Raw genomic sequence first — 26,038 nt, forward strand, 5'->3', positions numbered from 1 at the left:
AAAAGAGCCTGCACTAGAGGAGGACATTAAAATTATTTACACGATTACTTCTTTAGGAACTAAAATTTTAGAATTTAAAACAGCTAATTCAGAAAAGCCAACAGGAAAGAACCTCACATTTTTCATTTGCTTCTGTTTTTTGGAAGGTAAAATTAGATAACAAAATAATCTATTTCTTATGTTAACATCTCTGCAATGAAATCAAAGGTAACAGGAAAGAAATGAGAAACATTTTTCTCAATGTAATATGTCTAATTTAGCTGATTCTAGAAAAAAATAGTATCTTTTGTACACTCTTGAAAACTATTTTGAATCTAAACAATTCTTAAGAATGAAATATTCTTAATTTGGACTTTACTTTTACTGTTTGGACTGTTGTGTGTTTTGAAAAATAGATTATTTAGAATCTAGTTATGTTGCACTTCAGTCTTTAAATAATTAACCTAGTATATACATAACAATATATGATGTTTTCCCTGGTGAGCTTAACATCAATAACAACATTTATTAAAAAGGCTAAAATAATTTCTGGGGGTATTATCTGTATAGTAAAATTTTGGACAAGCAGTGATCATGTTACATATGTGCATAAGCGTAGTCAGTAGCATATGCCTTTTTAAAAATATCAAACATGCAAGGAAACAAAAATAAGTCCAAAATATCTGTATTACATTCAGAAATGCCAACTTTGCAACCAATATTTCTCATCCATAACTATGGCACCCTAAGGATACCTGCATACATGCAAATGTTTCTCTGGGATCAGTAACGCAACAGGGATTGCTTTTTCCTTCCAGTAACATATACCTAAAACCAGTTTATTGCATTTGGCAATTGTACTAAAAAAATCTCATTCATTTAATTTGAAATCAAGTGAAAAATTGATTTAAATTATTTTATTAAAACAAATTAATGGCAATTATTTTATAAAAAGTTGCCTCAAAATGAGTTTGACATGCCTGCTCTAGATAGTTGAATGCTCCAAAATAAATTCTAGACCAGGCCTGTACATGCAGCCTACCAAGCACCCTTGGACAGAGCAGAGACTTTTTTTAAAAAAAGTAATAAAATCACCACCACTGCTCTGAAAGTAATGTTGCATAGTGCCTCCATGGCTTACCATGACCACAAGCTCCAACACTGTAGATGCTCCTCTAGTCACCAAATCATTGATTAGCACACCAGCATTCCTTTGCAGACCACAGAGATTTTTAATTTATCAGTGTGGGCCTTTCCTTTCTACAAGTTGATTAATAATAACAATAATAACAACAACAACAACAACAACAACAACAACAACAACAACAACAATAATAATAATAATAATAATAATAATAATAATAATAATAATAATAATAATAATAAAAGTTGGAAGGGACCTTGGAGGTCATCTAGTCCAACCCCCTGCTCAGGCAGGAAACCCTATACCATTTCAGACAAATGGCTGGCCAGTCTCTTCTTAAAAACTTCCAGTGTTGGAGCATTCACCACTTCTGGAGGCAGGTTGTTCCACTGGTTAGTTGTTCTAACTGTCAGGAAATTTCTCCTTAGTTCTAGGTTGCTTCTCTCCTTGACTAGTTTCCATCCGTTGCTTCTTGTCCTGCTTTCAGGTGCTTTGGAGAATAGCTTGACTCCCTCTTCTTTGTGGCAGCCCCTGAGATATTGGAACACTGCTATCATGTCACCCCTCACCCTTCTCTTCATTAAACTACACATACCCAATTCCAGCAACCATTCCCTATATGTTTTAGCCTCCAGTCCCTCAATCATCTTTGTTGCTCTTCTCTGTACTCTTTCTAGAGTCTCGACATCTTTTTTACATCATGGTGACCAAAACTGGATGCAATATTCCAGGTGTGGCCTTACCAAGGCATTGTAAAGTGGTATTAGGACTTCACGTGATCTTGATTCTATCCCTCTGTTAATGCAGCCTAGCACTGTGTTGGCTTTTTTGGCAGCTGCAGCACACTGCTAGCTCATATTGAAGTGATTGTCCACTAGGACTCCGAGATCTCTTTCACAGTTACTTTTATTGAGCAAGGTACCACCTATACTATACCTGTGTATTTGATTTTTCCTGCCTACATGTAGAACCTTACTTTTTTCACAATTGAATTTCATTTTGTTTGATAGTGCCCAGTGTTCGAGTCTGTCAAGATCCTCCTGTATCTTAAGCTTATCTTCTCGAGTATTGGCTATTCCTGCCAGCTTGGTGTTGTCTGCAAATTTGATGAGTTCCCCATCTATCTCCTCATCCAAATCGTTGATGAAGATGTTGAAGAGCTGCACAGACCTCTTCTAGATTTTCCTCTTGCCTTTCTGAGTTAACTCCTTGGTCTGTCATTGAGCAAGAATTGACTTTGTAGGGAAGCATATTATCATTTGATGTATATTTAACATGTGTACTACCTTTATTTACCAATTATATAATATTTGTATGCAATCCACATGGCAAGGTTTGGGGAAACTTACAATAGAAAAAATATATTTTTAAAATCATAAGTTTAAAACATCGCCTGGCCCCTACCGCCTCCGTTGCCTGCATTGCACAGCCCCGCCATATAGAGTGGGCTCTGCTGCTCCCACAGCACCAGCTGTGCCGGCTCTGGCCCCAGGGAGGGGAGCCTGCCACCAACACCCTTCACACCTGTGACTGCAGCAGCACTGCCCCCCACCCCCCGCCTCCTGCGCCCGCCAAGATGAGAGTTCCGGCACCTTTTTTTTTTTTAGAAAAAAAACACTGGTTCAAGACCATCTTGAAGGTAGTTTATTAAATACAGTTTTCTACCTTTATAGTAAGTAAAAACTTCCTCTTTGAAGGAGATGGGTGCTACAGAAATGTGAAATCAATAAATACACCATAAAATGGAATTTGTCTGAGAAGAGAAAATACATAAGATTATTTAAAATCTATTATGTCACCTCTAGTCTTCCTTTTCATTAATTAGACATATCCAATACTTGCATAATATAGTATATGATGTGTGCATGTGTATCCTATGCATCAAATCCACTTTTTAAAAATCTAAACAGCTTAGAGCTTTGTTTACAACTATATTTTGAAGTAAACTAACTTTACTATGAAGACTTGCAAAAATGAAGAGGATTTACAAAGTATGCCTATCATTTCAGTCCCCTATTATAAATTTTAAACATGAGAAAATTCAACTATTGTTCAGTAGGAAATGCATCTTTTGAGAAGACAATATTAAATTGCTGCAGCATCCATGCTCATCTTTTATAAATGTTCATCCTACCCTCTATTGAGCCTATATGTATTTGTCTGCTCTTATCTTAGGAAAGCACTGAGCACATTTTGCACATAAGGTCGAAGGGTAGGTTACTTTGTCAGTATATGACTTTGCATTTCACCTTCAGCTTGGAGTTTTTTATTGTTAAAATGACAGGTACATGCACCAAGGTTTTTCATATCTTGTAAGTGACAGCAGATATCTCATCACTTTTTTTATTCTGAAAGCTCTCTTTTAACTTTATTTTCACTACCAGAGCAGAACTAAGAGAAAATAAAACATCACCAGTCCCTGTGGAAATATAGTTCTTTTTTATGTAAATGCATATTTTGTCTTTTCATTGATGTCCACTCTCTAGCAAAGACCATTGGTATTCTTTTAAAAAATGCCAGCAAGCCTCCAATGATGTATGATGCATGATACAATGAAATTATTCAATTATTATTGAAAACTCTTTACTCTTTTTAAATGATAGTCTTCTAGATTTATAATATTAACTGTTATCTGAACTACTACTTAGGTTGAATTGATGTGTGTGTGAAACAGAGAAGGGTTATGAAAATTGTTTGGTGAATTAATTTCATAGTGTTAATTGTTCCTAGCATTGGCACTTTTTTTAAAAAAAAACAAGAAACAAAATAATGCAACAAAATATCCTGATACTGGTTATATAGAGCAAAGATGAATGTATCACAATTGCCCTTTTATTAATTGATTCTATCTTCTAATTGTGCGCATTTTTTAAGAATTCAAGAAAACTACATATGGGAAAGATATGTTGTCACCAATGTACAACATTTTTGAAGCCAAGCACAAATATCTAAAGCATAGAAATAGAGTGAGACTTACTAAATCATTTTTTTCAATTAAGTTCATAGTTTGAGCACTGTCTTAGACTGGCAGGTATACAATATTTATGAGCTCTATGTGAAATCCAATCAGCTTCATTGAAAATAATTTCAAAACTGGGAAAAGATAATGATCAGAGTATTTTTTTTCCTGATAGATATTGCCATTAGGGAATAAAGTATTTCTTCCTTATAATAAGACCAACTTAAAGCTCCTAGCTTTCATGTAAAATCAAGCAAGACTCTTTCATGAATTAAGCCAGATGTATGTGACATGAGAAAGAATTCAGTATCAGTAGATGGCAGTACAGCTCTTCTGTTACAGCCATTGTTTGCAAGATCACATAAATTCAGCTTTTACAAAAGCCACAGCTATTTCCAGATGCACAAACAGGCCTCAAGGCCATATTGAATCCTGCAATTCACTTTTCATTGCTGGGGATGTCTCATTAGGAGATTAACTGTTTAAAATGCAGTGCTAATGTGAAAGTTTTAATTGGGAAATCCTGTGCATGTTAAATTAATCTTAAGTACTTTTATCTAGAATGCTGGCTTCTTTCCAAGGTGCTTTATATTTCTAAATACCTTCCATTCTTTTACATGTAATTGGAAGACAGTAAAAACTTGCTAGCTGTTTTTCTGAATGTTGCTATTGATGAAAAACACCAAAAATCTATGGTGTGATGTCTCATGGATCACTAAGTACAGTCATATTTACATTATTTTAGTTTTTCTCCAGCTACTTGGTGAGCCATGTATTTCAAAATGAAAATCACCCAGTTTTAATTTGGAAAGAAGGCTAAACCTGAAAATTTAGATTATACTTGACCTGGTACTGGGAGCCTATGAGTGTACACTACTCTTGAAGATGACCCAGAAGTAGCAGCTGGCATAGAACACAGCTGCCCACATTTTAAGTTTACTAACAACTTTGAAAGATTAATGTTGCATCAATCTTGTGATAGCAGCTTTGCTCTTAACAGGCATCCAGAAGCAAATTAAAACTGATTATGATCATAACCATCTTTTTCAGCTGGGTTGTTGTGGATGTTTACTTTGAAAAGATCAAGGAAATAGGAGCCAGTAATATCTGTTTTTCAGAATGAACTGCTTCCTCCTTGTGGAACACTTTACCCTCTTAGGACAATATGCCTTCCCAATCTTTGTCATTTAGGAAAAAGTGGCATTTTGCACGATATTGCACGATATAGTATTTTTATACATTTAATAATTTAAACAACTTAAGTAGGTGATCCCAAAATTGATGTATCAAATACATTTATATATGTTTTGATTAGAATCACAGCAGACAATCCAAGTTTCAAAGGATAATAGAGATTTAAATCATATGAATGTCATTTGAGCCAAGTTAGATAAGTTCATTTGTATAATAAAATTGATTAATTGAATTAATGAATAAATATGGGACTAAATGAATGGTGAAGGTGTCATATAGTTTTAGTGCCGAGAAAGAGGACTAAGTTACTAACTCACAATAAATTGAAACTAATTTCCAATGAGTTTATTTATTAGACAAATATCATTAATTATAAGCAACAATGTATGTTGAGAGCTAAGTTTTGAAAATAAGTAAATGTAAGCTTGTTCCAAACTAATCATTTGGACTATCTCCATATATGGAGATCATGCTATGGAACTTTATGGAGTCTATGTAGCCTACAGTTTTTGAAAGCTTGACCTTGGTTATATAGAGATTTAATTTCTTGCAAACTTAGAATAATAGATTAATAATAAACTTATTTACAGAGTTTAGATTAGGTTAGGTTAGTAAATTTTCATACATGTTTTCTTCTGTTCTCTAAAATATATTTATTAAACTGAAAATCATTTTAGTATAATAGTTAAAAAGCAGGAAAATGTGACTTCTAATTCTTCTTTAAACATGAAAGATAATTGATGATTTTGCATCAATTGCTCTCTTTTATTACAACTTATTTCACATGATTGGTGTTGTAAGGAAAATAGAAGGTAGGAACATTAAGTATGTATGCCACTTTGAGTTCACCAAAAATAAAGCAGGATAGAGTGGAGTGGTATGGACTCGAGTGGGATGAGGTGGAGTAGGATAGAACAGAACAGAACAGAATATAATATTTAGCCAAGTGTGATTAAACACACAAGGAATTTGTCTCCAGTACAGAAGCTGTCAGTATACATGCAAAGCAACAGAATCATCATCATCATCATCATCTCAATAGTAGGAAAGAGTAAGAATGATAATAATAACAACAACAATGATAACAACAACACAATAACAACAACAACAACAACAACAACAACAACAATAATAATAATAATAATAATAATAATAATAATAATAATAATAATAATAATAATAATGTTAAATTGCTCTGGAACTTTAGAATTCAAACAGACAAGCATCTGCCACATAACATTCCAGACTTAACAATTGTCAATAAGAAAGACAAAAAAGTCTGGATAGTGGACTTGGCAGTTCCTAGAGATAGCAGAATAGACGAGAAAAAATGGGAGAAGATAACAAAATACAAAGACCTACAAATAGAAATATAATGACTGTGGCAAAGGCAAGCAAGGGTAGTACCAATAGTAATAGGCATCCTGGGTGCAATCCCAAAACAGCTGGACCACCATTTTAACATCATTGGTATAGACAAATTCACCATTAGTTAATTGCAAAAGGCAGCCTTACTAGTAATTGCTTCCATCCTGTGACGATATCTTTAATACCATCAAATATCCACATCTCCTATCCCAGGTCCTTGGTAAGAACTCAATAAGTAGACGAAAATGCCAAATCCAGTCTGAATATCTGGCTAAATGCAAATAATAATAATAATAATAACAACAACAACAACAACAACCACAACAACAACAACAACAACAACAACAACAACAGCAACAACAACATTCCCAGTGAGGCACTACCTTGACATGGTTGTGGGGCTTGTGTACTCTGAGAGCTATGTCAGAGGTTCAACCATACTGGACAGGTCTCATCAGAGGAGTCAGACAAAGAGTTTCTCTCCCATAAAAAATATGGTGAAACGTAAATTTCAGAATGCCATACTGGCTCGGATGTTGCCCGGGTTAACAATGTCCATGCTACATATTGGAGTTCCTAGATATCTGGTGAGAAATGGGTTACAGGACTCAGGACTGTTGGCTGAGCAACTGGGGCCAGCAGCTGCAGAACTACTGGAAGAAAAGGTGTTTACCCATCGCAAATACACAGTGATTGAAAACAAAGAAATAATTATCTGTTATTACAGATCAAGTCTAACAAGAAGAGGATATCTAAAATGAATGCACCAGTTCTGGAAAGAACAAAATACAGAATCAGAAATAACAGAACAGAGACTAGCAGATCAACGCTGATTTATAATATGAAATAAAGTATTCACAGAAACAGAATTGGACAAACTGCAAAGGTTTACCCAGGGCAAAGAAATCAAAGCCTTGCCAGAAGAATTCAGAATGTAGAGGCAAGCCAGGAGGAGTTGGCAGTGAAGGAATCCAACAGAGATATACAACTGTTCTCATTTGGACACCAGGCACCTCTTCCTCAGGAAGAACAAAGCCCTCTAACTCAAGAAATAAAAGAATTGAAATAAAAGAATAACTGAGCATCTAGAATGCACAAAAACAACAGAATAAGGCTGCCTGCATTGAAGCTTTTTCCAAAGAAATAGCTAGCATAAGTATTAAAAGATGCAAATACTTAAATATCAAATATAAGCACCAATTCACTGCAAGAAACAAACCAACTAATGTACAGCACAGCTGCAGTTATAACTGAATATCTGGGATGCAAAATCAACAAAGAAGAAAAATAAACAAACAGTGCACCACAAAAATGGAAGGTTAGACTAGAAAATAAGATCAGCAAATTAAGATCACATGCAAGCAAGCTAGAACAGATGAAAGAAAAGAAGCTAAAGAACAAGAAAACCAAAGAATACCTAATCAAGAAATACCACTTAGAAACAAGGAAGACCAAGGAAGCGCTGGAAATAATAAAGCAGCAAATAACAGCTACAGCCAGGAAAATCAGTAGATACGAAGCTTGAATTGCAAATTATAGGCAGAACCTCCAATTTCAATCCAATCAGAAACGTTTCTACCAATCTATCAATGGAGAAACTGCAATGAATCAGTCAGTACCTGACAAGGAAGAAACAGTGCAGTTCTGGAAGCAGATATGGGATAACCCAAAGAAACACAACAAGGATGCGGCTTGGTTAAAAGAGGTGGATGCAAATAAAACAGAAGTTGAAATGAAAGAACTAGTAATAACAACAAAAATGGTAGAAAAAAGAGCAAGGAAGATCAAATATTGGTCAGCACCAGGTGATGATAAACTGCATGGGTTTTGGTTGAAACATCTAATTGTTATATACCCACTCATTGCCAAGCAGCTCAACAATATACTACAAGGAGGAGAAATTGAAAAGTGGCTAACAACTGGGAAAACCTACCTAATAATGAAAAATCCAGTAAAAGGGGCAACACCAGGCAACTACAGGCCAATTACCTGCTTACCAACAACTTTCAAATTGCTAACTGGTGTGGTAGCTGATGCAGTACAACAACATGTAGTTGAAAACAATCTCTTTCCACCTGAACAGAAAGGAAACCACCCCAATATCAGAGGAACAAAAGATCAACTCCTAATAGACAAAATGATCTTGGAAAACTGCAAGAAAAGGAAGACCAACCTGAATGTGGCATGGACTGACTACAAAAAGGTATTTAACTTTCTGCCACATGACTGGATAATCAAGTGCCTAGAAATAACAGGAGTCAGTAGAAACATCAGAAAATTTGTGTAAATATTGATGGCACAATGGAAGACACAGTTGCAGGTCAATGGTGAAAGACTGGGAGAGGTTAATATCAAGAGAGGAATATTTCAAGGAGATTCATTATCACCACTACTATTTGTTATTGCACTGTTTCTTCTGTCAACAATACTGAATAACTCAGGACATGGCTATCAAACATCAAAAACATCTGCCAGACTATCCCACCTCCTTTACATGGATGATCTGAAGCTGTATGGAAAAACATCATCTGAAATAGAATCGCTGCTGAACACTGTTCATATATATAGCAAAGAAATTGCAATGGAGTTTGGCTTGGACAAATGTGCCACACCTACTCTCAAACAAGGACAAATAGTGAAAACTGAAGGAATCAAGATGTCCCACAAAAATAACATTAAAAGTCTGGATGAGGAAGCTTACTACAAATACTTGGGTATCCTTCAACTTGAAAACATCAAGCACACTGAAATCAAGAAAAAGATTAGAGGTGAATACATCAAGAGAGTGAAGAAGATCTTAAAGTCCAAACTCAATGGAGGAAATACTGTGAAGGGAATCAACACCTGGGCAATTCCAGTCATTAGATACACAGCTGGAATAGTGGACTGGACTCAAGCAGAGCTAAAAGCAATGGATAGGAAGACCTAAAAAATGACAATGAATCATGCCCTTCATCCATGCAGTGACATTGACAGACTATCTACCAAGGCAAATAGGTGGACGTGGAATGCTGCAAGTACATCAGATGGTTGAAGGAGAAAAAATGGCTTTGGAAGAATATCTGAAGGACAATGATGAAGATGCACTGAAATTAGTATATCAGCAAGGCTTACTGACTACTGGAGAGACCAAACTGGCCTACAAGAAAGACCAAATGAAGAACAGAATAGAGGCATGGGAAGACAAAGCACTACATGGCCAGTACATTAAAAAAATAGCTGGGAAAGCAGATAATAAGAAGACCTGGCAATGGCTAAGAGCAGGAAAATTGAAGAAAGAGACCGAGGGACTAATTCTGGCTGCAGAAGAGCAACTCTTAAGGACAAATGCATACAAAGTTAAAATTGAGAAGACAGCAACGGAAAGTAAGTGCTGCCTATGCAAAGAAGCTGAAGAAACAGTGTACCACCTGGTAAGCTGCTGCAAGAAGATCACACAGACTGACTACAAGCAGCGGCATGACAAAGTAGCAACAATGGTGCATTGGAAGATCTGCAAGAAATATCATTTGCCTGTAAGCAAGAACTGGTGGGATCATAAAATAGAGAAAGTCATAAAAATGATAAAGTTAAACTGCTCTGGGACTTCAGAATTCAAACAGACAAGCACCTGCAACATAACACTCCAGACTAAACAATTGTCGATAAGAAAGACAAACAGTCTGGATAGTGGACGTAGAAGTGCCTGGAGACAGCAGAATAGATGAGAAAGAACTGGAGAAGATAACAAAATACAAAGACCTACAAATAGAAATAGAAAGGCAAGCAATGGTAATACCAATAGTAATAGGCGCTTTGGGAGCATTCCCAAAACAACTGGAGCACCATTTGAACATCTTTGGCATTGACAAATTCGCCATTAGTCAATTGCAAAAGGCGGCCTTACTAGGAACTGCTCCCACCCTGCAACGATATCTGTAATACCATCAAACATCCACATCTGCCTATCCCAGGTCCTTGGTAAGGACTTGATAGGTAGACAAAAATGCCAAATCCAGTCTGAACATTTGGTATAATAATAATAATAATAATAATAATAATAATAATAATAATAATAATAATAATAATAATAATAATAATAATAATAATAATAATAATAATATAGTATGGCTGTAGTATTACTTGGGTAAGTACCCATAGACATTAGATATCACTATGAGAATTAGGTGTTCAGTAGAATAATGGCCTGAGGGGAAAAAAACTATCCCTGTGTCTCATTGTTTTGGCCTGCAATGCCCTGTAGTGCCATCCTGAGAAGAGAGTTGAAATAGTTTATATCCAGGATGTGAAGATATCGTCTCACCCCTTCTTCTGATTGCAATGTTTGTTTTAATATTTGTGTCAATTATGAATTACTAATATGTTGGCTAACCTCTGTCACTACTCAACTTGCCATAGAAACAGAGGTGGGGGGAGGGAGAGCCTGGGAAAGAAATGGGAGTTTCAAGAGGCCATCCAGAGACTGTGAGACCCAAGGTCACAAAAGCCGGTATGTGATGGAGAAGTGGATTGTTCCCATACTAAACATAAGAGATGTGATTGGTAATGTGAACATTTGGTGGGTGGGGGTTATGAAAAGCCATTGTTAACTAACTAGATTTTCATGTGGGAAAATTAGAGTTGATTTTGCTTCTTTAGTGCTAGATGTGTATTCAATAAAGTTTACCTCTTATGGCACCTCAAGACCATAGAATTTCTTCGATATTGAATTCACTAGCTGGATGTTGGACAATTTGTTGACAAATTATTTATCTCTATCTCTATCTCTATCTCTATCTCTATCTATCTATCTCTATCTCTATCTCTCTCTATCTCTATCTCTATCTCTATCTCTATCTCTATCTCTATCTATCTCTATCTCTATCTCTATCTCTATATCTCTCTCTATCTCTATCTCTGTGTCTCTGTCTCTGTCTCTGTCTCTATTATCTCTATCTCTAATATTTGTCAACAAATATTAAAACAACCATACTTTCTAATTAAATTAAAACACAAAAAACATGATTTCTAAAAAAGTACAAGTAAAAACATGCATTAAATTGAAGATATATTTTAATATATTTTACTTTTAGAAGTTAAATTTACTACTTGCCTGGATAAAGCTTTGGGGCTTTTCTTGATGTAGAAAATGTTGCTTTTCAAAAAAGTCAAATGAGTCTGCTATTCAAAATCTCATCTGAAAATGATATTCCTTCATATGTTAACTCTCTAGATGTTGATTTTACTTTCTCACTATCTTAATGTTTTTAACATTACCTTATATAATTATTTTAATCAATGAGGCCCTAAAGTACTTTTATATAAGGCAACTCTTCTTTCAGTGTTCATTTATATTGAGTCAAATTAACTGCACTTGAACAACTTTAAACTATGCCTCAAGAGTTTTCAAACTATTAAATATTTTCTATTATGAGGACTTGGAATTGTTCACTGCAGAGAATAAAGTACCACTTTTGCATACATTCCACAAACATTTCATGCTTCACAAAGCCACAATAAATTTTCTTCCTGATTACTCGTGTAATCTAAAGATATCCTGCTGTTTTATCAAGAGCCTTATTAATATCATTCAAGTATTAAAATTAGCACCTGAAGAGATCATTTTCTGATTGTTTGACTTTTAGAATAATTAGTAATAACTTACTTCATTTATCATGTATAATTCTAATTTTTAATCTCTCAATCATTTATTAATTTTGAAAAAAAAAAGCAAGACATGAGCCGGTTCTTAAAATAGCAATGGTAGTTTCATTGGAAATGAAGTAAGATTTACATTTAAATCTATTGGAGATAAACATTTGTTTGAAATTTAGATATATAATCGTCAAGCAGAAACCCACACCCACTTTAATGGAAATATACATAGTTCAGTAAATTATGGGAAAGATACATCTGATTTACCATTTATCAAGTTACAATTTAAAATTCTGTTGATATATTTCAGTTATATAAACCCTGACTTGAATGGTATATAAACATAATGATATTGTGATATACTATGTAGAAATTTCTAATGAGGAAACATGTAATCTTAAAAAATATTAGCACTTAAATAAAGTCACACTTAAGGAATCAGAGTACTGTTCCCAGCTATATTACAATGGTGCAAAACTCTGAAGAAATGCTTAATTTTGACAAACCTTTAATTGAATCATATATAAAAACAGCTTTGAGAAAATGAATAAGGAACTGTTTCAAAATGGCAAATCAAATCAGGTAAACTTTGAAGTACTTCACAAATTCTACTGTATATTTTTTCTGCTGCTTATGGGGTTGTTCCAGGTAATATACACTATTGTGGCTTAATTTACATTTGTGTGGCATTCTGGTTAGTAGTTACAGTTATGTGATAAATTATTTGACAGTGTTATAAGTAGATATAAGTTAATTTAAACTTCTGCCTATCAAAGCTTTTTTGGGGAGACAAGGCTAACATTGCTTTAGACTTAATTTATTTTCTCAGCTTCAGAAACTTTCAAGTGGACAGCTACCAGTTTAACTTGTTTAAGAGTTCAAGTTGTTCCTAATCAATAAATTTATTCTTCTGCTTTTAATTTTAAACTATTGTCTAGAAAACCAAATTATCATAATTAGAAACAGAATAATAAAAAACATAAAAAAGATTGCCTCCATAGAAAGCTCTGCTTCCTTCTTAACAAGCCACCATCTTTGAAACAAAAACATTCTTCATATTCTGCCAATTGATGTGCATTTAATTTGATTGACAGTGAATAAATGGATGCCAGAAAATGCTTATAGACAATGGAATAAACAATTATTGTTTTTAAGATTGGAGAGTGGCAATAAATGGCTATGAATATCATTCACTCTTTGCTAGCTAATTTCTCTGTAGTCTGCCCATTTTTGTGGTATTACACATCATTGTGACTGCTTTCTATGTTGCCTCTGATAATTAATTTTCAGGTATTGGCAAGCTACTTTTCTGATATAACCAAGATCTGTGAGTGATGAGAGGAATACTTCCCAGGAAGCTCAAAGCTTGCCAATTAGCTATGCCAACTTTACTATAAAATCGAGATATTAGAGGCAACACATACATACAATTCTGTTAAGAGCAACTTAACAATTATTATTCAATCTCATGCTAAATCTTGCATCTAGAAAAGGAAATATAAGAGGAAGTTGGAAAGCATTGTTTTTAAATTGAGAGTAAGATACTTCCTCCATGATTCAACAAAACATTCTCTGACAACTTAGAGGCTCTCTACTGTTCTTTATCTCTGGATTATGGAGCATAACCTAATAATGTACTAAAGTGTAATTCTTGAATATATCCAGCAGAAACTAGATACTAAATGATCTACTTGTGTATTATCATCCTATGCTGCCAAAATGATGGGGCAAGTAGAGCCAAAATAGCTAGTGATTGCTTTCTTCTTATGACCTATTAATGATGCTTTTTTAAAAATTAGATTTCAAGTTCAAGTCAAATATGTTTGCTATCAGATCTTTTTTTTCTGAAGTAGGAATCCTATGGTACTTCTTCTTTGTAACATATGATTATATGGTTCGCATCCCAGCAGGCTCAAGGTTGACTCAGCCTTCCATCCTTCCGAGGTAGGTAAAATGAGGACCCAGATTGTTGGGGGCAATTAAGCTGACTTTGTAATAATGCCGCTTGGGGGTTGTGTGAAAGCCCTAATAAGCAGGCATACACATAGAATGAAGGCTATTGCTAAGCACATTGGTTTGTGCTTAAATTGTAAGCTGCCCTGAGTCTTTGGAGAAGGGCGGGATATAATTGGGATTAAAATAAAAAATATATAAAAAATGATATTATTATTCTGAAGGGTAATCATATTGGAACAAAAATCAGTTACATTATTTATTACAATGAAATAGTACCAAATATAGTCAAAATTTTGGTTTATCATCTACAGGCTACCCAACCAAAGAGAAGAAATAGATGAACTCTTTGCTAATCAATTAACAAATGTTTGTAGGAAACATACCATGGTAGTAATGGCAGACTTTAACTACTCTGATATCAACTGGGAGACAAACTCTGCAACAAGTTGGAGATCAAACAGATTCCTAACTAACTTAGCTAACAACTTTGTCATCCAAAAGGTAGAGGAGGGAACTACAGGAAAAGCTATACTTACCTAATTCTTACTAATAGAGAAGACGTGATATAGGGAATTGAAGTTGCCAGAGCCTTGGGTAAAAGTGACCACATCATATTGGAATTCAACATAATGCAAACACAAGCAATAGAATATAATCCAACTAGTGTCTTAAACTTTAAAAGAGCTGATTTTATTTTATTTTAACTCAGAAAGAGCTTAAGAAAAATTCCATTGATAAAAACCCTAAAGAGGAAAATGAGAAGCATGGGAAATTCTGAAAAATATGATCATAAAAACCCAGTCCAACACAATACCACTAAAAAGAAAAACAAGAAATCCAAGAAGAAAACAGCATGGCTGCACAAAGATCTTTCTGTTAAACTGAAAGACAAATGGATAACTACAAAAAGTGGAAAGACAGACACATAACTAAGGCAGAATATCAGAAGATAGCCCGAATATGCAAAGATAAAGTCAGGAAAGCAAAGGCTCAGAAGGAATGAAGACTTGCAACAAAAGTCAAAGATAGTAAAAAAAATTCTTTCAACATATAAACATCAAGAAAAAAGTCAAGGACACAGTCGGTGGGCTAAAGAGAAGAGATGTCAAGGAAGTAACAGGCAGTAGAGAAAAAGCAGAGCTGCTTAACTCATTAGTCTTCATGCAAAAAAAACACCCTATATCCCAACCTACCAAACACATAACTGTAAAAGTCAGACTAGACTTAAAAATTAACATTAAGCAAGAAAATGGTAAGACAACACCTGTTTGATCTTGATAAATATACAGGTCAATTTGGAAATAAAATTCCATTTGGTTATCAATGACAGACACTTGCAGATACAGAACTTCTATTATACACATTAGAAAACTACAACATTACATTACTTTTTGACATAACTGCCATTGAAATTGAGGTACTTGTCATAATGTCTTTTTTTATTGAAAAGTTTTAACATACAGTTTATCTTTAACAGTCCCCCCACCCCCTCCCTTCTCCCTCCCCCCCTACCTCTCCCCCCTCCCCCCTCCCCCCCGACTTCCCAGAGCTAAATACAAGGTATATATAAAAAAGCAATCATAAACAACCATATACTAACAACCATAAACTCTAAAATCCATCACTCTCTAGCTTATATAGGATAAGACAAACCTTAGTAATATTAAATATATATAGAGAAGCTAAAAGAGAAAAAAAAAGAAAGAAGACTTATTCAAATGCTACATGAAACTTCTTAACCCTATACTTGGTCTGGATATACTCAATCCATTTTCTCCATTCCATAATATAACGTTCTTGCGAGTGATCTTTCAAATAAGCTGAAATCTTTGCCATCTCTGCCAGGTCGGAAACCTTTAAAGTCCATTCTTTTTTTTTTTTTTATTGAAAAGTTTTACAATACAATTTTCCATTAAAAACCCCCATCCCCCTCCACCCTCCCCTCCCTACCTCCCCCCTACCTCTTCCCTCCCCCCTTACCTCCCCCCTTCCCCCCTCCCTCTTCCCTCCCCTACCTCCCCCCCATTCTTCTATGGTCGGCAGTTCCTCTTTCTTCCAATACTGACCTATCAAAAGTCTTGCTGCCGTAATTAAATTTAACATCAACTTAGTGTCCACAACCGTAGCATCCGTGATTATTCCCAACAAGAAGAGTTGCGGACAAAACTTTATCCTTTGCTTAAAAATCTTCTGCATATTCCACCAAATTTTTATCCAGAAAACCTTGATCTTTTTACAAGTCCACCATACATGAAAATATGTTGCATCTTCATCACCACACCTCCAGCATTTTGGCTGATAATTCGGATACATACTTGCAAGCTTTTTAGGATCTAAATGCCATCTATAAAACATTTTATAAAAGTTCTCTCTTAAATTTTGAGCTTGTGTAAATTTTACGTTCCTCACCCAAATCTTTTCCCACGTGTCCATTGTGATAACTTCCTGAATGTTTTGGGCCCATTTTATCATACAATCCTTAACAAGTTCTGTTTCTGAATCAATCTCTATCAATGCAAGATATATCCGTTTAATATGTGCTGGTCCCTGATTTCTAATTTGCTTTATCAGATTTTCATCAGTCATTGTGAAACCATTTTTCTGGTCTTCTTTCCACCTGGCCCGTAGCTGAGTATATTGAAACCAATTTTGAACAATCTTCTCGTCTCGCAAGAGACTGTATGGCTTCAAACACCATACATTTCTTTCCAAGCTTAGAATCTCCTTGTACGTAGTCACATCATGTTTGAAACCAGCATGTATATTTTCTATTGCGTGTTTTGGAATTGCCCACAATGGTATCTTACAATCTAGCTTATGTCTGTACTTCTTCCAAACTCTCAGCAATGCCTGTCTTAAAATATGCACTCTAAACACATTATCTACCTTCTTATCATACAACAAATATGCATGCCAGCCAAACAGCAAGTCGTGGCCCTCGAGATTTAATAATCTCTCTTGTGTCAAATTAATCCAATCACTTATACCTGCTAACGCAGCAGCTTCATAATATAATTTAAGATTAGGCATTTTAAGACCCCCTCTTTCACGAGTATCCTGCATAATCTTAATCTTATAATGTCTTATAAGGTTTGAAATTCCTTCTGCAAAAAAATTTACCAACTGGGAATGAAGCCACCCTGTAACAGCCTCATGAAGCACATTGTCATCATCAAAGTGCAAGCCACTGTTTCATGTGCCTGAAGAGGTGGTAGATGCTCAGAGCTAAATCTAGGCTATAGGGGGATGATCAAAAACATCCCAACAGAACTGCTCCAAAAGTTTTTTTGGGCATCTAGCAGTGTGCGGGTGAGAATTATCGTGAACCAACACCACACTGGAAGTCAGCATGACCTGATGCTTGCAGATATTAAGAACTGATGGACTTCACAGAACTTTTTGTCAATTTCCTGCATGAGTTCATCACTGACTACAGATGGCAGCCACTTCTTGCCTTATCATGCACATCAGTTTGTCCATCTTTAAATATGTGACATCATTGATGTATAAGACCTTCACTTATCACGTTTGGTCCATAAAGATTACACAGTTCACAATGAAAATGTTTTCACACACAGGAATTGTATTACTGCACATCTTTCACATTTGGCAGGATTTTCTGTGGCACAGTTCATTTTCAATTGATCTAGCGGATGAGTAAACTGCAACATAACCTTCTCCTTCCACTTCTCATTGCCTACTGGATTACTGCACATGGCGCCATAGGATGAGCGTGGCCATCCCCGCCTATTTCTCTCACATGCACTAATGGAGGTTTATTTCTAAATCTCCCTCATAAATCACCACGATCTGATGGCTTATATCCAGAGTTCTGAAGAAGCTGTCAGATTTTATTTCAGAACCATTGTACCATATATTTAAAAAATCCTAGAGCACTGGAGAATTACCAGAGGATTGGAAATGGGCTTATGTGGTTTCCATCTTCAAAAAAAAGGGGGGGAAACCAGACCCAGGAAATTACAGACCAATCAGCCTAACATCAATATCTGGAAAGATACTGGAAAAATAATAATAACAAAACAGATTTGTGAACAGCTAGAAACAAATAAAGTTATAACTAGCAGCCAGCCTGGGTTTGTTAAAAACAGATCATGCTGAACCAATCTTATTTCATTCTTTGACATAGTGACTAAATTAATAGACCAGGAAAATGCTGAGGACATATTATACTTAGACTTTAGCAAGGCATTCAATAAAGTAGACCACAGCCTACTTCTTGATAAACTAGAAAAATGTGGGATAGACAGCATCACCACCAGATGGACTTGTAACTGACTGACAAACCATACTCAATGAGTAATCCTTAATAGTACTGCATTTACATAGAAGGAAGCAAGCAGTGGAGTACCATAAGGTATTCTTCAATATTTTCATAAATGACTTAGATGAGGCAAACTCATCAAATTTACAGATGACACTAAGCTGGCAGGAATAGCCAACATCCTAGAAAAACAAGCTTAGGATCCAAAAAGATCTTAACAAACTTCAACAATGGGCCCTATCCAACAACATGAAATTTATTGAAAAGTTTTAAAATACATTTTCTCTTTAACAATCCCCTCTCCCCCTCCCCTACCTATCCCTCCCTACCCCTCCCCCCCTTTCCCCCCTCCCCCCCACTTCCCAGAGCTAAGTACAGGGTATAAAAACAAAGAACAATCATAAACATCCATATGCTACCAACAATAAATTCTTAAATCTATCACTCTCTATGAAATTTAATGTGGACACAAGCATGGTTTTACATCTAGGCAGGAAAAACCAAAGGTACAAGTTCAGATTAGATGAAACCTGGCTCAAAAACAATAATTGTGAGAGGGACCTTGGAATTCTAGTGGATGATCACTTAAACATAAGCCAGCGGTGTGCAGCAGCAACCAAAAAGGTAATACAATCCTTGGTTGTATAAACAGAGGCATAGAATCAAAATCACATAAAGTGTTAGTACTGCTTTGCAATACCACACTTGCATCCTGTTTTGATTACAAAAAAGATGTTGAGTCTATGGAAAAAGGGCAAGGAAGAGCAACTAAGATGATTAAAGGCCTGGAGGCAAAAACATATGAAGAACAGTTGCAGGATTTGGGAATGGCCAGTCTAGAGAAAAGAAGGACTAGAGGAGACATAATACCAGTATATGCCACAAAGAAGAGGACATCAACTTATTTTGCAAAGCACCAGAAGAAACAATGGATGGAAACTAATCAAGGGAAGAAGCAGCCTGGAATTAAGAATAAACTTCATGATAGTGAGGATAATTAAACAGTGGAACAGCTTGTCTTCAGTAGTTGTAAGTGCTTCATCACTGTAGGTTTTTACGACTGGCCTGCCACCAATCTGAAATGGTATAGGGTCTCCTGCTTGAGCAGGGGGCTGGACTAGAAGACCTCCAAGGTCCCTTCCAGCTCTATTCTGATTGACTGAATCCAATTAACTTGATGTCAAATTATTGAAGCTGCTTCTAAGCTTTCTTAGATGTTTATGTAAAGTGTTCTTAGTTATCTGATGACAGAGTAACTGCAGGAATAATCCATCTCCAATTTTCATATTCCCTTTGTGCTTTCATATGAATCATGGCATTATTATGCTTAAACAGATTCTACAATGTTATTGGTGTATTTTCCCCACAATAAGTGGAATTTACCTCCTAGTTTTGGCAGCAAAGACAATTGCCAACTTATGATGGTTTTATAATGAAAATGGAATCTCTCAGAGGAATCTAATCAGTAAATGAGTAACAGATATTATCTGTTCAGTAAATGAGTAACTTATCTAATCAGTAAATGAGTAACAGATATTTTTAAAACAATTGGAGAGATACTTGCTACTTTTGATTGCACTTGTCTATTTAAAGCTTCACATGTTTCAAATCAGAAGGCAAAAAGATAATTCAAAATTTTCATGGGCATGAACCTAACATATGTCTGCAGCTCTTTGAATCAAATGCAGGTTTTTTCCCCTAAGGAAAAAATAAAGCTTCTTTAAGTAACCAAAATATTCAGTTTTGGTATCTTGTTGAAGATGATTTGTTCTACTTGCTTCATGCAACCATTCCCTTCATCAATGATGTGCTGAATAGCATATAACATCTAAGTTTGGGACACACGATATTTTAAATACTTTTAAAAACTATTGAAAATAAATAAATATAAATAAATAAATAAATTGCAGTATCAAACCATCTTTGAACAGAATTATTGTAACTTTAATTTCATTCTGCATATAAGACATCCATCAGGTAAACTGTTATATGTGAGTGATATAATCTGACAATAATGCTCTCTTAAAATGGGATTGGTTAATGCAAAATTAAAATATCACATTTCCGTATGAAAGCATTGCAAGTTTATGATCATCCAACTAATGTTCCTTATAAGGAAATAACTCACTCCTGTAATACTTTAGCTTTGGACCCTCTATCTTACTCTGTGTTTGTCTACATGATTGATATATTGTTAAATTGTCAGAAAACCAAGAAGAATTGCTGCATCTCAACTCTATTTGTCTTGATACTCTTGTACTGATATTCAGAATAGAAAATCTAGAAAAAGAAAATAATCTGCTTCCTTTACCCTTTTTGTCAATAAATTGAGAAAAACCTCCCATTTTAAAGGTAAACTATCCAAGGAAAAGAAACATTTTTTGGATAAATATATATTAATAAATTGTATTAATGCTTGTATTGAAATTCTATATGGAAACAGATAGTGCATTTGTATATAATTAGTAATATTAATTGCATTTGTATATAATTAGTAATATCCACTGCCTTGGTGGAGCAGTGGGCTAATGCCTCCTTAAGTAACACCAGCTGTCTGCAATTAGTGCAGGTTCGCATCCCACCAGGCTCAAGGTTGACTCAGCCTTCCATCCTTCCGAGGTAGGTAAAATGAGGACCCAGATTGTTGGGGGCAATAAGCTGACTTTGCAATAATGCCGCTTGGGGGGGGGGCGAAAGCCCTAATAAGCAGGCATATACATAGAATGAAGGCTATTGCTAAGCACATTGGTTTGTGCTTAAATTGTAAGCTGCCCTGAGTCTTCAGAGAAGGGTGGGATATAAATGGGATTAAATATTAATTTAAGCTGAAGATCCATTTCTTCTCCTTTGCCTGCTTTTTCTTTGGAAATGTTTGTCATTGGCATTTGAAGTTATCATGGCCATATTAATTCATTAAACTTATATTTAATCAAAACCTGGTGATGTTTGAATCACATTTATTCAAAAGAATAATTCTTATACTTGAATGCCCTGTACTGAAATTAAGAAGTACATCTGATTATAGCCCTATTAAGTAGTACATGCTCTACTGGTGATGCTCCAGGATCCAACTGCTGCCAGAACAGAGTATTGAAGAATACTTAGAACTGTTTTCTAGTACCTGTCTTGCATCTGGAAAATGTCCACAAAGCATTTTTACATTTATCAATTTAAAAATAGCCCCAAAAGAAAAAGCAGGCATTTATGCTTCCTCTTCCATTAATATGATTCAAACCCTTAATTTTATTGAGACATTTCAAATTTGCTGAATTTGGGGCAAATTCAGTTGCAATGTATGGCAGTGAAAGTTGGACCATAAAAAAGGCTGAGCGCCAAAGAATTGAGGCCTTTGAACTGTGGTGCTGGAGAAGACTCCTGTGAGTCCCTTGGACTGCAAGGCGATCAAACCGGTCAGTCCTAGAGGAGATCAACTCTGACTGCTCTTTAGTTGGCCAGATCCTGAAGCTAAAACTCAAATACTTTGGCCACCTAATGAGAAGGAAGGACTCACTGGAGAAGAGCCTCATGCTGGGAAAGATTGAGGGCAATAGAAGAAGGGGACGACAGAGAATGAGGTGGCTGGATGGAGTCACTGAAGCAGTAGGCGTGAGCTTAAATGGACTCCAGAAGATGGTAGAGGACAGGAAGGCCTGGAGGAATGCTGTCCATAGGGTCACGATGGGTCGGACATGACTTCGCAGCTAACAACAACAACAAGGGCAAATCAGTCTGTCCAAGCTCAATTTATTGGTTTACTTGAATTTGAATTTTGTACCAGAATTTTCACCTTCTATTAGAAAAAATATGGAAATGTTTTTTTTTAAAATAAATACTTTTAGACTGCAACACATTCACAAACAAAAACTACTACATGCATCATTTTGGTCTCTCATAATGTTTTTCTAGATGTGATTAAAGTATGTCTAAGGCATCAAGGGACGTGGTGTCTCAGTGTATTAGGACGCTGAGCTTGTCGATCAGATGGTCGGCAGTTTGGCGGGTTGAATCCCGAGTGCCACGTAACAGAGTGAGCACCTGTTACTTGTCCCAGCTTCTGCCAACCTAGCAGTTTGAAAGCACGTAAAAATGCAAGTAGAAAAAAAGGGACCAGTACGGTGGGAAGGTAACAGCATTCCGTGCGCCTTTGGCATCTAGTCATGCCGGCCACATGACCACGGAGACGTCCTCAGAGAAGCGCTGGCTCTTCGGCTTTGAAACGGAGATGAGCCCCTAGAGTTGGAAACGACTAGCACGCATGTGCAGGGGAAACTTTACCTTTACCTTTAAGGCATCAAGCAATTTAAAATATGGTTTTTCATATTAAGTAAAAGAAAACATATTCATATCCATTTAAATAGGTAATGTGGGAAATGTATGCATGACAATGCCATGTGGTAGGAAAGAATTGATTCTTTCTCATTTAATTGATTTTTTTTCTCATTTAAGTGCTTTTGTTACCATAGCATATTATTCCACTGTTTAATTCTTTTTGCTATTTTTTATTAATCCCATCTCAAGTAATAAATTGTATTCAGCTGGGGGAATTATGCCTGGATGCAGAAACTCATATTGAATAAATTAGGGGAGATACTTGAACTTTTTGATACTTTGCTAGTTATGTAATCTTTGAAGCAATCCAACTTCTAAAGCAAAAAAATTACATATATTTTAATCACAGCAGTTAACTGTAATTACTGTACCACTTAGAAGCTTTTATTATTACTTTTTAAACTGAAGATGGCTCGTTGAAAATAATTACCATAACAATGATTTGGGATTGTTTTATCCTGTTATATATTTAAGAAAATCTACATGGAGTGATTTTTCGTATTATAAATAACTTATTAATGTAATGTTTTTATTATAGCATTGAATCAAGTATAGGGCTTTGCCACAATATCTCTACTAATTTTGGTAGAATTTTTTTTTTTGCCTTGCTGGAAATAAGAATCAGAATTCTTCTCAGTGCAGGTTTTTCCATGTACATGTATATGTATAGGTATAGGTATAGGTATAGGTATAGGTATATGTGTATGTGTATGCGTATGTGTATGCGTATGCATATCCGTATGCATATGTACATGTATACATATGTAGATTTTCTAATTAATTATTCTAACCGTCCCCAATGTGAATTCAAGAGACAAGCTGTGGGGTGTTCCAGAATTACTAGACAACACAAATACTGGCCATTCCTCCCTGGAACTTTTGGAAGATGCAATTCAGCTATTGTTTTGCTGAGCATCACCCACCCCTAATTAATTAAATCAGTTTTCATTTAATTTGATGGAATTCTTCCCCTTTGTAATGTTTTTCAAAAAATAATTTTTAGGGGGTGTGACATTTCTGCTGATTTATTTATTTATTTTGTATTTGGCTAACTTGGCTAGCTTAATCAAAAATTTTGGATTTTTAACAAGACATCAAAACAAAAAAAGCTTTCTTTTCTAGAGATCTGTGGGTATTATCTACCAGGAGCCATATCTGATTATGCATTTTTAAAAAAAAATCAGATAGATATTCTGGTACGTGTACAATGTCTACTTCTTAAAGTGAAACTATACAAGTGGATGCTGTACACAGTCCTAGATGTCTTTCTTTAAATTTCATAAGTCTTACTTATAAATATTTGATTGAAATAGGTATGCTAGAGCAAAGATCTTGGATGAAAATTACAAAATCACTTTACATTTTATATTACCCAATGTGATTCTATCCGAGCAGACGGATATTGTTAAAATGAATAATATTTACTTCTGTAAATTAAGGCAATTGGAAGTCATTTGAAAATGGTGAGTCTTACTGTCTTGTAAATTTATTTTCAGAATAGCAGTAAACCTATTCAGGTTGATTAAATAAATCATTAAAACTGGATCCATAATACAGATCAGTTCCTGACCTCCACTTTAGCTTAGCTGGAAAATACACATTTCTTCATACAAACTCATTATATCTAGTATTTTTGCTGCCAAATAAAGTTTGCAATGTCCCATCAAACACAACTGTTATAATCTGTCATAACCTGATGACTATGGAATAATTTTACACATTTTTAAATAGTTTTCTAAATGCTTGCTTGCACTTTATGTAATTGCACTTTTAGTATTTATAAGGGCATTTCTTTAGCTTCCAATCTATAAGATTTCCATTATTTATGGACATCAAAACATCATATTACAGAATATTGGATTTTTCCCCATTATTTTTCCATTTTGCTGTCATTAGCTTTCCCTTGGATAAGTCTAACTTTAATTGTTTCGGATTCACAGGTTATCTTAACATTAAGTCATTAAATAATTTTCCCATCCTACTCAGGACCACATTTATCATAAAATATTATAGCTGTTACTTGAAAGGTCAGTTTAAAGGCAACAGCATTGTGTTTAAACCCTTGCTGTCTTTATTCAATTACCAAATTTGACTTTGGGGCAATTGTGAAAATTGAAAAAAACAACTAAAACAATAAAGACAGAAAGATGTGTCAGATGAAAGTTAGAAAATTTTCTGTGAAATTTAGTGTGATATAAACTAGTTTAATTTAGTTAGCATATAGTATGTTGCAGAAGAATAATTCTCACTGATATATGTGTTACCTCCCGTATAGACTACTGTAATGCTCTCTACATGGGGCTGCCCTTGAAGACCACCCGGAGGCTTCAGCTGGTGCAGAGTGCAGCTGCACGGGTAGTGATGGGAGCACCCCGATACTCCCATATTACACCCCTCCTGCATGAGCTGCATTGGCTACCGGTTGCCCTCCGGGTGAGATTTAAGGTGCTGGTACTTACCTTTAAAGCCCTACATGGCTTAGGCCCGGGATACTTGCAGGACCATCTGCTGCCGGGAACGAATTCCCATTGCCCAGTATGCTCACACAGAGAAGGCCTCCTCAGGGTACCGTCAGCTAGGCAATGTCGGCTGGCGACCCCCAGGGGGAGGGCCTTCTCTGTGGGAGCGCCAGTCCTATGGAATCAGCTCCCCCCTGAACTTCGGATGGCCCAAAATCTCCTATCCTTTCGCCGCGGCCTCAAAACACTCCTTTTCCACCTGGCTGACCTGGACTGACAGGCATTTTAATTATATTTACAATTTTTAATTTATTTTTAATTTTTAATTTTAATTTATTGCACAGATGATTTTAATTTTATTTTTATCTTAATTTCTGTACTTATTATATGTTTTGTTGTTAGCCGCCCTGAGTCCTTCGGGAGATAGGGCGGGATATAAATCCCATTAATAAATAAATAAATAATAAATAAATATGTAGACAAGGATTAAACAATGTAAAACTGTGGGTTAATTATCTATCTATATCCCTGAATATTATCCATATAAAATTGACAGTTTTCACCATCCTAATCATCTTAACCTTCCCCGCCCCTCAGTTCTTTATGGAACATTTGATCATTTGCAAGATATCCAAAATCTTGATACAATATCTATAACATGTGAGGCCACAGTGAAGCACATACCATTATGATACACTTATTTGAATAGATTTTATGCATGGAACTAGTTTTAC

The sequence above is a fragment of the Vipera ursinii genome, assembly GCF_947247035.1.
Source record: "Vipera ursinii genome assembly, chromosome: 7".
Lineage (NCBI taxonomy): Eukaryota > Metazoa > Chordata > Lepidosauria > Squamata > Viperidae > Vipera > Vipera ursinii.